This window comes from Sminthopsis crassicaudata, chromosome 1 (assembly GCF_048593235.1).
Source record: "Sminthopsis crassicaudata isolate SCR6 chromosome 1, ASM4859323v1, whole genome shotgun sequence".
NCBI lineage: Eukaryota > Metazoa > Chordata > Mammalia > Dasyuromorphia > Dasyuridae > Sminthopsis > Sminthopsis crassicaudata.
The window spans coordinates 53,590,550-53,599,005 of NC_133617.1; positions in this window are offsets into that span (position 1 = coordinate 53,590,550).

Below are 8,456 nucleotides of genomic sequence, written 5' to 3' on the forward strand. Positions count from 1 at the left end.
CACCTCCTCAGTTTCTCTCCTCTTTCTTTAGGTCAAAGATGGTTAATTTTTCTGGTGTGTCATTCGTGTTTTGATGAAACCTAGGGATTTCTTCTCTGAATAACATTTTTTGGGGTGTGTGTTTCAGAATAATGTTTTTAAATGTATAAACCAAAATGGATTACCAAGAAAAATAATTCTATTGAAATACTTGTCAGAAAAAAATATATAAATATTTTAAAGTGAATGGGCCTCAAGTTAGGAACCCTAATTTAGGTGAACTTTAATTAAAATGAATAAGGGCAGCTATGTTTAACATGGAGAAAATCAGATTTTGTGTAAGTTAGTCTAGATGATCTCAATAGTCCTCCTAGTGCTGACATTATGTGTTCTAAGGAATATTTAGCTCTAACATTCCATGTTTTAAGGATATTCTCTGCGCCTTGACATAGTATGGTCTAAGGGCCCTCCCAGCCCTGACCTCCTGGGTTCTAAGGGCCCTCCCAGCTCTGACCTCCTGGGTTCTAAGGGCCCTCCCAGCCCTGACCTCCTGGGTTCTAAGGGTCCTCCCAGCTCTGACCTCCTGGGTTCTAAGGCCCTCCCAGCTCTGACATCCTAAGTTCTAAGGGCCCTCCCAGCTCTGACCTCCAGGTTCTAAGGGCCCTCCCAGCTCTGACCTCCTGGGTTCTAAGGGCCCTCCCAGCTCTCACCTCCTGGGTTCTAAGGGCCCTCCCAGCTCTGACCTCCTGGGTTCTAAGGGCTCTCCCGGCCCTGACCTCCTGGGTTCTAAGGGCCCTCCCAGCTCTGACCTCCTGGGTTCTAAGGGCCCTCCCAGCTCTGACCTCCTGGGTTCTAAGGGCTCTCCCGGCCCTGACCTCCTGGGCTCTAAGGGCCCTCCCAGCTCTGACATCCTGGGTTCTAAGGGCCCTCCCAGCTCTGACCTCCTGGGTTCTAAGGGCCCTCCCAGCTCTGACCTCCTGGGTTCTAAGGGCTCTCCCGGCCCTGACCTCCTGGGTTCTAAGGGCCCTCCCAGCTCTGACCTCCTGGGTTCTAAGGGCCCTCCCAGCTCTGACCTCCTGGGTTCTAAGGGCCCTCCCAGCTCTGACCTCTCGGGTTCTAAGGGCCCTCCCAGCTCTGACCTTCTGGGTTCTAAGGGCCCTCTCAGCTCTGACCTCCCGGGTTCTAAGGGCCCTCCCAGCCCTGACCTCCCGGGTTCTAAGGGCCCTCCCAGCTCTGACCTCCTGGGTTCTAAGGACCCTCCCAGCTCTGACCTCCTGGGTTCTAAGGGCCCTCCCAGCTCTGACCTCCTGGGTTCTAAGGCCCTCCCAGCCCTGACCTCCCGGGTTCTAAGGGCCCTCCCAGCTCTGACCTCCTGGGTTCTAAGGGCCCTCCCAGCTCTGACACCCTGGGTTCTAAGGGCCCTCCCAGCTCTGACCTCCTGGGTTCTAAGGGCCCTCCCAGCTCTGACCTCCCGGGTTCTAAGGGCCCTCCCAGCTCTGACCTCCCAGGTTCTAAGGGCCCTCCCAGCCCTGACCTCCTGGGTTCTAAGGGCCCTCCCAGCTCTGACCTCCTGGGTTCTAAGGGCCCTCCCAGTTCTGACCTCCCGGGTTCTAAGGGCCCTCCCAGCTCTGACCTCCCAGGTTCTAAGGGCCCTCCCAGCCCTGACCTCCTGGGTTCTAAGGGCCCTCCCAGACCTTTCATCCTGCGTTCTAAGGGCCCTCCCAGCTCTGACCTCCTGGGTTCTAAGGGCCCTCCCGGCTCTGACCTCCTGGGTTCTAAGGGCCCTCCCAGCCCTGACATCCTAGGTTCTAAGGGCCCTCCCAGCTCTGACCTCCTGGGTTCTAAGGGCCCTCCCAGCCCTGACCTCCTGTGATCTAAGGACCCTCCCAGCTCTGACCTCCTGGGTTCTAAGGGCCCTCCCAGCTCTGACCTCCTGGGTTCTAAGGACCCTCCCAGCTCTGACACCCTGGGTTCTAAGGGCCCTCCCAGCCCTGACCTCCTGGGTTCTAAGGGCCCTCCCAGCTCTGACCTCCTGGGTTCTAAGGGCCCTCCCAGACCTTTCATCCTGCGTTCTAAGGGCCCTCCCAGCTCTGACCTCCTGGGTTCTAAGGGCCCTCCCGGCTCTGACCTCCTGGGTTCTAAGGGCCCTCCCAGCCCTGACATCCTAGGTTCTAAGGGCCCTCCCAGCTCTGACCTCCTGGGTTCTAAGGGCCCTCCCAGCTCTGACCTCCTAGGTTCTAAGGGCCCTCCCAGCTCTGACCTCCTGGGTTCTAAGGGCTCTCCCAGCTCTGACCTCCTGGGCTCTAAGGGCCCTCCCAAGTTCTGACCTCCTGAGTTCTAAGGGTCCTCCCAGCCCTGACCTCCTGGGTTCTAGGGACCTTTTTAGTTCTGACATTCTGTGTTATAAGGGCCCTTTCATACATTCATTTGGTTCACAAACATTTATTAAGCACTTACTGCATGACAATCACTACTTACCTGCCCTTCCCCTCCCTCCACCTAAAGGACAATAATTATATACATTAACTAACTTGTCTATAGTACTTTAAGGAAAATGCTTTCCTTAAGATACCTTGTGTGAATATTAATATCTCCACTTTACAGATAAGGAAATTGAGCTATAGAGGAGGAAAATAACCTAGCTTCGATCTTTTGCTTCCCCATCCCCCACTCCTATGATGTCACATTGTTTTTCTCACCTTTCTCTCTGGATGTCCCCAGACCCCTTTTGCTTCTTATCTTAAGGGGTCCTGAGCAGTCTATCTCCACCAATATCCCTTCATTTTTTTTTCCTTCTCAAATTATTATTTTTTTTTAATAAAAGGGTTTCTTAAAAAATTAATAAAAATCCATTTTCTTTCCTTCCAACCCCTCTCACCCCACTGGAAAAGAAAAAAAAAAAAGATAAACAAGTTTCTTGTAACAAATATTCATAATCAAGCAAAACAAATTCCCTCATTGGTGACATTCAAAAAATATATATGTTGTCTTGTACTCTGGAGCCATCATTTCTCTGTCAGGGATAGGTGACATGCTTGTTTCATCCTCAGTTTTTGGAATCATAGATAGACTTTGCATTGATCAGAGTTGTTAGAGCTTTCAAAATTGTCTTTATGATGTTATGATGTTTGCATAAATTCTCCTGATCCTACTTCAGTTTTTTTGTTTTGTTTTGTTTTGTTTTTGGTAATATTGACGTTATACGGCTTCTTCATTCATTTTAGATTTAAAATCCATCTTATAGTTGAAAATTTTTTTTCCATTCTGCTTCTTTCTCTCTTCATCAGTTCAGATAAAGTATTTGGTATCTTTTTGAAACCATCTTTTCCCTCATTTCTTCCAGAACAATGGTATTTCACCATTTCTATATGCCATAATATGTTCAGCCATTTCCTAATTGATCTCTCCACTCCACCCTGCCTCAATTTTAGTTGTTTGCCCACATAGTCATGCAATCTGCATTTATTAGACACTACAAGATGTCCATGTTTGTTGTGTTAAAAAGACAAAAAAAGGCAAGGAGGCCTGTTCGGGGTTTATCCAAGGAAACCCTCAATTGTTTTAGGAATACAGAAGAGGGTGTGTAATTACTGAGGAAGATGAGGAAAAGTCTCAGGTAGGAAGGAAGTAGCCCTTGAGCTCAGCCTTGAGGAAAGCTAGAGAATTTCAGAGGGAAGGTGAGAAGGAAAGTGTTCCCCCAGAAGGAAATCTATGGTCATCAATAATCAGGATTTTGAAGACCTTTTGGTTAACAGCACCTGTTCATTCACCCAAAAGCACATAGCTGCCTATGTGCATGTGGGTATCTGTTCAGCCATTGGGCACAGATACCTGTGAGCTCACCTACACAGGCGGCATAGAAGTGTGCTCACCTGGATGCCTAATACTATTTTCTCAGGATTGTGGGTCACATATACAGTTTATGAAACTTTGCCATGTATTCAGGTGGCACTGTGGATAAAGTGCTGGGCCTAGAGTCAGGGAGATATCTTTCTGAATTCAAATCCAGCTTCAGACATTCACTAGCTGTGACTCTTTTCAGATTCCCTGTCAGGCCCCTACCCCAAAATTAACTTTTAGATTCTTCATATACTCATACGTGCACATGTTTTTTACACTACTGGAATATAAGCTTTTTGAAGTCCCCACAGAATCTCAGAGAGGAATCTTGGGGTGCAGAGCTAGAAGGAAAAAGAAAATTTAAAGTTTAATCCCTTTATTAGTCCCTTTATTTTTAAGAAAACTGAGACCCTAAAAAGGGAATCTCACAGGTTTTACACAGAAAAGAAAGGATTTTAATTTAGGTCTTCTGATTATAATTCTAGGACTCTTTCTGTTTCTTGGAAACATAAGAAGATAGGGTATTCCAAGATGGTACCCAAGGCCAGGGCCTCCTTGCCCAGGCAGAAGTAACTAGACTCTCTGAGTCTCTCTATCCATTCTTCTTCAGCATGGGGGTTCCCCCCCCTCTCACCCAAGGACTCTGCCCTCCTGACGTCAGCAGGAATCAGCCTCTGGTGCAGGGCCAGGTACACGCCTCCCAGGCCCTCTCTCTGTCAGGGCCTACAGGGAATTGGGGACCCCACCCAGGAGAGGGAGGAATGGCTTCCAGACCACATGGGGATACGGAAGTCACCATGACCTGGGCAGCAGAAGTGCTGATCTGGCTCCCAGCACGACCCCTCACTTGCTGTGTTTTCTTGGGCTACTCTACAGACAAGCCTCCTCCTCTATGGCCTAGTTTCCTCATCTATAAAATAAATGGTTGGGCTGGTTGCCCTCTGTGGGCTTGGCTACTTCTGATTATCTGAGTCTGTTGAAGGTCCCTTTCCTCAGTTCTAACGGTCATTGTAAAATTTGTACAACAAACACTTGAAAGCCCTTGATTATGAAGCACTGGGGGAGATAGAATTGAGCTAAAACAAAGGGCCTTGTTCTTTGGGAGTTTAGAGGCTGGGAGGGGGATGAGACACAAATCTATTTCATTATAATACATTATTGCATGGTGAGTGCATCAAAGAAGTCTGAAGGTGAGGTTGGATGGGGAAAAGTGGGAAGGTGATAATAATAGTGAGAACCTCACTCTGGGATGGGGACCAAATGAAATCATACCTAAAGCCGCTGAATTCATGTGAGATGTCACAGATTACTAGCAGCCTAAGGAAGGCTTCCTGAAGGAGGAATTAAGGACCCTTCCAAGCCTAGATCACTATTTTCTGTGATCCCAGTGTTTTCCTCCTTCTCCCTAACTCCTATTCTTTTTTTTTTTAATTTATTTCTTTTATTTTTTTATAATATTATCCCTTGTATTCATTTTTCCAAATTATCCCCCCCTCCCTCTACTCCCTCCCCCCATGACAGGCAATCCCATACATTTTACATGTGTTACAATATAACAGAATCGAGAAAGAGCTATCAATCTGTCAATCCTTTCCGTGTCCGGGCCGGGTGAGGTTTCCCGTGTTGTATGTAAATGTGTGTAAATACCATTTTCTTGTTGCACATTAAGTATTAGCTTCCGAAGGTATAAGTAACCTGGGTAGATAGACAGTAGTGCTAACAATTTACATTCACTTCCCAGTGTTTCTTCTCTGGGTGTAGCTACCTCTGTCCATCATTGATCAGCTGGAAGTGAGTTGGATCTTCTTTATCTAACTCCTATTCTTACAAAGCTCTAGGAGATTCTGAGAAGCAACTTTCCCCTTTGTAGGGCAGGACTTGTTAAATATTTTTTCATCTGAGAAATTTTTATGTGACCCCAGGCATACAGGCATATAAAATAAGTATGCAAATCAAACGTTTATTGATAATAAATCACAATTTCTTGACCCCTTCATTCAGTTAGAAGACTCCATATAGGGTTCGAACCAAAGTTTAAGAATCTGGGAAATGTAGTAGATAAAATCAGAGAGCCCTGGCCTAGAATCAGGAAGTCCTGAGTTCAAATCCCACCTTAGATATTTGCTAATGAGATCTTGAACAAGTCATTCAATCTCTCTAAGCCTCAGTCTTCTCAACTGAAAACTGGTTAACAGCACCTGTTCATTCATCCAAAAGCACATAGAGTACCATGTGACCCCTGAGGTCACTGCCAATGGATGAGTCTCTCTGATTCTATGATTCTGCTTCTTGGTTTTGGGTTTTTTTTGTGTGTGAGTGTCACTGCCAGCACAGGGCTAGCATGCACTAGGTATTTACTAAGTGACTGTTGATTTGAATTAGATTGAACCTTATTGATCATCTGTCCAGTCCAATTTGAGGATTTCAATGATATTTCTCTTTCCCCTCCCACCTGGCTTTCAAAACTCGCAAGATTTCTCCCAAAAGATACTCCCAAAGATACTTTGCATTTGTATAGGGCATATCTATATTTATATATTATAATAATAGCTTTTTATTTTTTCAAAATACATGCAAAGTGGCGCAGCTAGTTGGGGCAGTGGATAGAGCACCAGCCCTGAAGTCAGGAGGACCTGAGTTCAGACACTTAACATTTCCTGGCTGTGTGACCTCAATTGCCTCAGAGGGAAAAAAAAAAAAAAAAAAAAAAAAAAACATGCAAAGAAAGTTTTCAACAATCACTTTTGTAAAATCTTATGTTCCAAAATTTTCCTCCCTTCCTCCATCCCCTCCCCTAGACAGCAAGTAATCCAATATAGGTTAAGTGTGTGCAATTTTTAGGATGTTTATATTGAGCCAGCTTTGGGGTGTAGGGAGATTGTCACCTTTAAACCTGGAAAAAACTTTGTTGTGAGGATCCTTCCTTTCAGACCCTGTGACTGGAAACCTACATCCTCCTAGTTTTGTGTTTGGAGGGATGGAATAATTGCTATCTAGCTTTTATGTAGCACTTTATTCCCATTTCACAGAAGGGGAACCTGAGGCTGAGCAAGGCGACAATAAGTCATAAAATTTGTTGGGTCAGAATGGCTGAAAGAGCCATTTATGACATGACAGAGAGTAGAACGATGGCTAAGGTTACTTTGTATGAAAGTCCGGGCTCGTAGGCTTGGCCTGGCCAGGATCACCCAGCTAGGATGTGTCTGGGGCTGGATCTGACTCTCCACATGTCAACTCCTTAGGCACAAGCCTTCTCTGTAAAATAAGGGGTGGACCCTGGGCCTTGAGATTTGAGATGGTCCTATGGAAACAACCTTCGGGTGTAATGTCTTTGATTATAGGAAATCAGTGCCCAGAGAAATTGAGCTGGCCAGCTCAGCACAACTAGCCGTGCACAAATTGGGCCGGTATCCCCGGGACCCTCGAGATCTCTCCAGTACAGTTTCACTCAACAAATATTTACCAACCGCACTGTGCAGTGAGGAAAAATTAGTTCCTGCCCTAGAGGCAGTTATACTTCCCTCAGGTTGGGGATAGGGTAGGAAATACTGAGCTCAGCCCCCGGGTGTCCTCTGCTGTTTTAGAGGTGGTTAAAAAAGGGGGGCTCCTGAAGTCTCCTCCAACCCAGACGTGGCTGGCTGAGTCTTGGGAAAGACGGGGTTAATCTCCCACAGTGCCTGTTACACAAGCAGTGTCCCTGGCAGAAGTGTGTCAGTGGGACAGTGAGTGGGTAAGTGACTGGGTAGGACAACTGGGCCAGAGGACGCCCTCCCCCAGCTTGGAGGCCCAATCAGGATCTGGCCCGCCCCCGCCCCCTCCCCTCCTTCTTAGAATGATGTCACAGATAGGTTTAACAGCTGCCCTTTATATAACTGCAGTTATATAATCTCAGGCAAGCTAGAGTTATAAGGTTCTGTGTGTCAATCTATGAAGGGGGAAGGAAGAAATGAAGGAAGGAGGAGAGAAGGCAGTCATAGAAACAGAACATTACAGCTGGAAGGGCCCTAAAACCCAAAATGTCAGAGCTGGGAGGGGCCCTTAGAACCCAGGGGGGGTCAGAGCTGGGAGGGCTCTTAGAACCCAGGAGGTCAGAGCTGGGAGGGCCCTTAGAACCCAGGGGGGGTCAGAGCTGGGAGGGCCCTTAGAACCCAGGAGGTCAGAGCTGGGAGGGCCCTTAGAACCCAGGGGGGGTCAGAGCTGGGAGGGCTCTTAGAACCCAGGAGGTCAGAGCTGGAAGGGCCCTTAGAACCCAGGGGGGGTCAGAGCTGGGAGGGCCCTTAGAACCCAGGAGGTCAGAGCTGGGAGGGCCCTTAGAACCCAGGAGGTCAGAGCTGGGAGGGCCCTTAGAACCCAGGGGGGGTCAGAGCTGGGAGGGCCCTTAGAACCCAGGAGGTCAGAGCTGGGAGGGCCCTTAGAACCCAGGAGGTCAGAGCTGGGAGGGCCCTTAGAACCCAGGAGGTCAGAGCTGGGAGGGCCCTTAGAACCCAGGAGGTCAGAGCTGGGAGGGCCCTTAGAACCCAGGAGGTCAGAGCTGGGAGGGCCCTTAGAACATAGAATGAAAGGGTCCTAGGACACAGAATGTCCAAATTGGGAGGAACCTCCTGTTTTTTTCTCCATACTAACTACATACTGCTGTC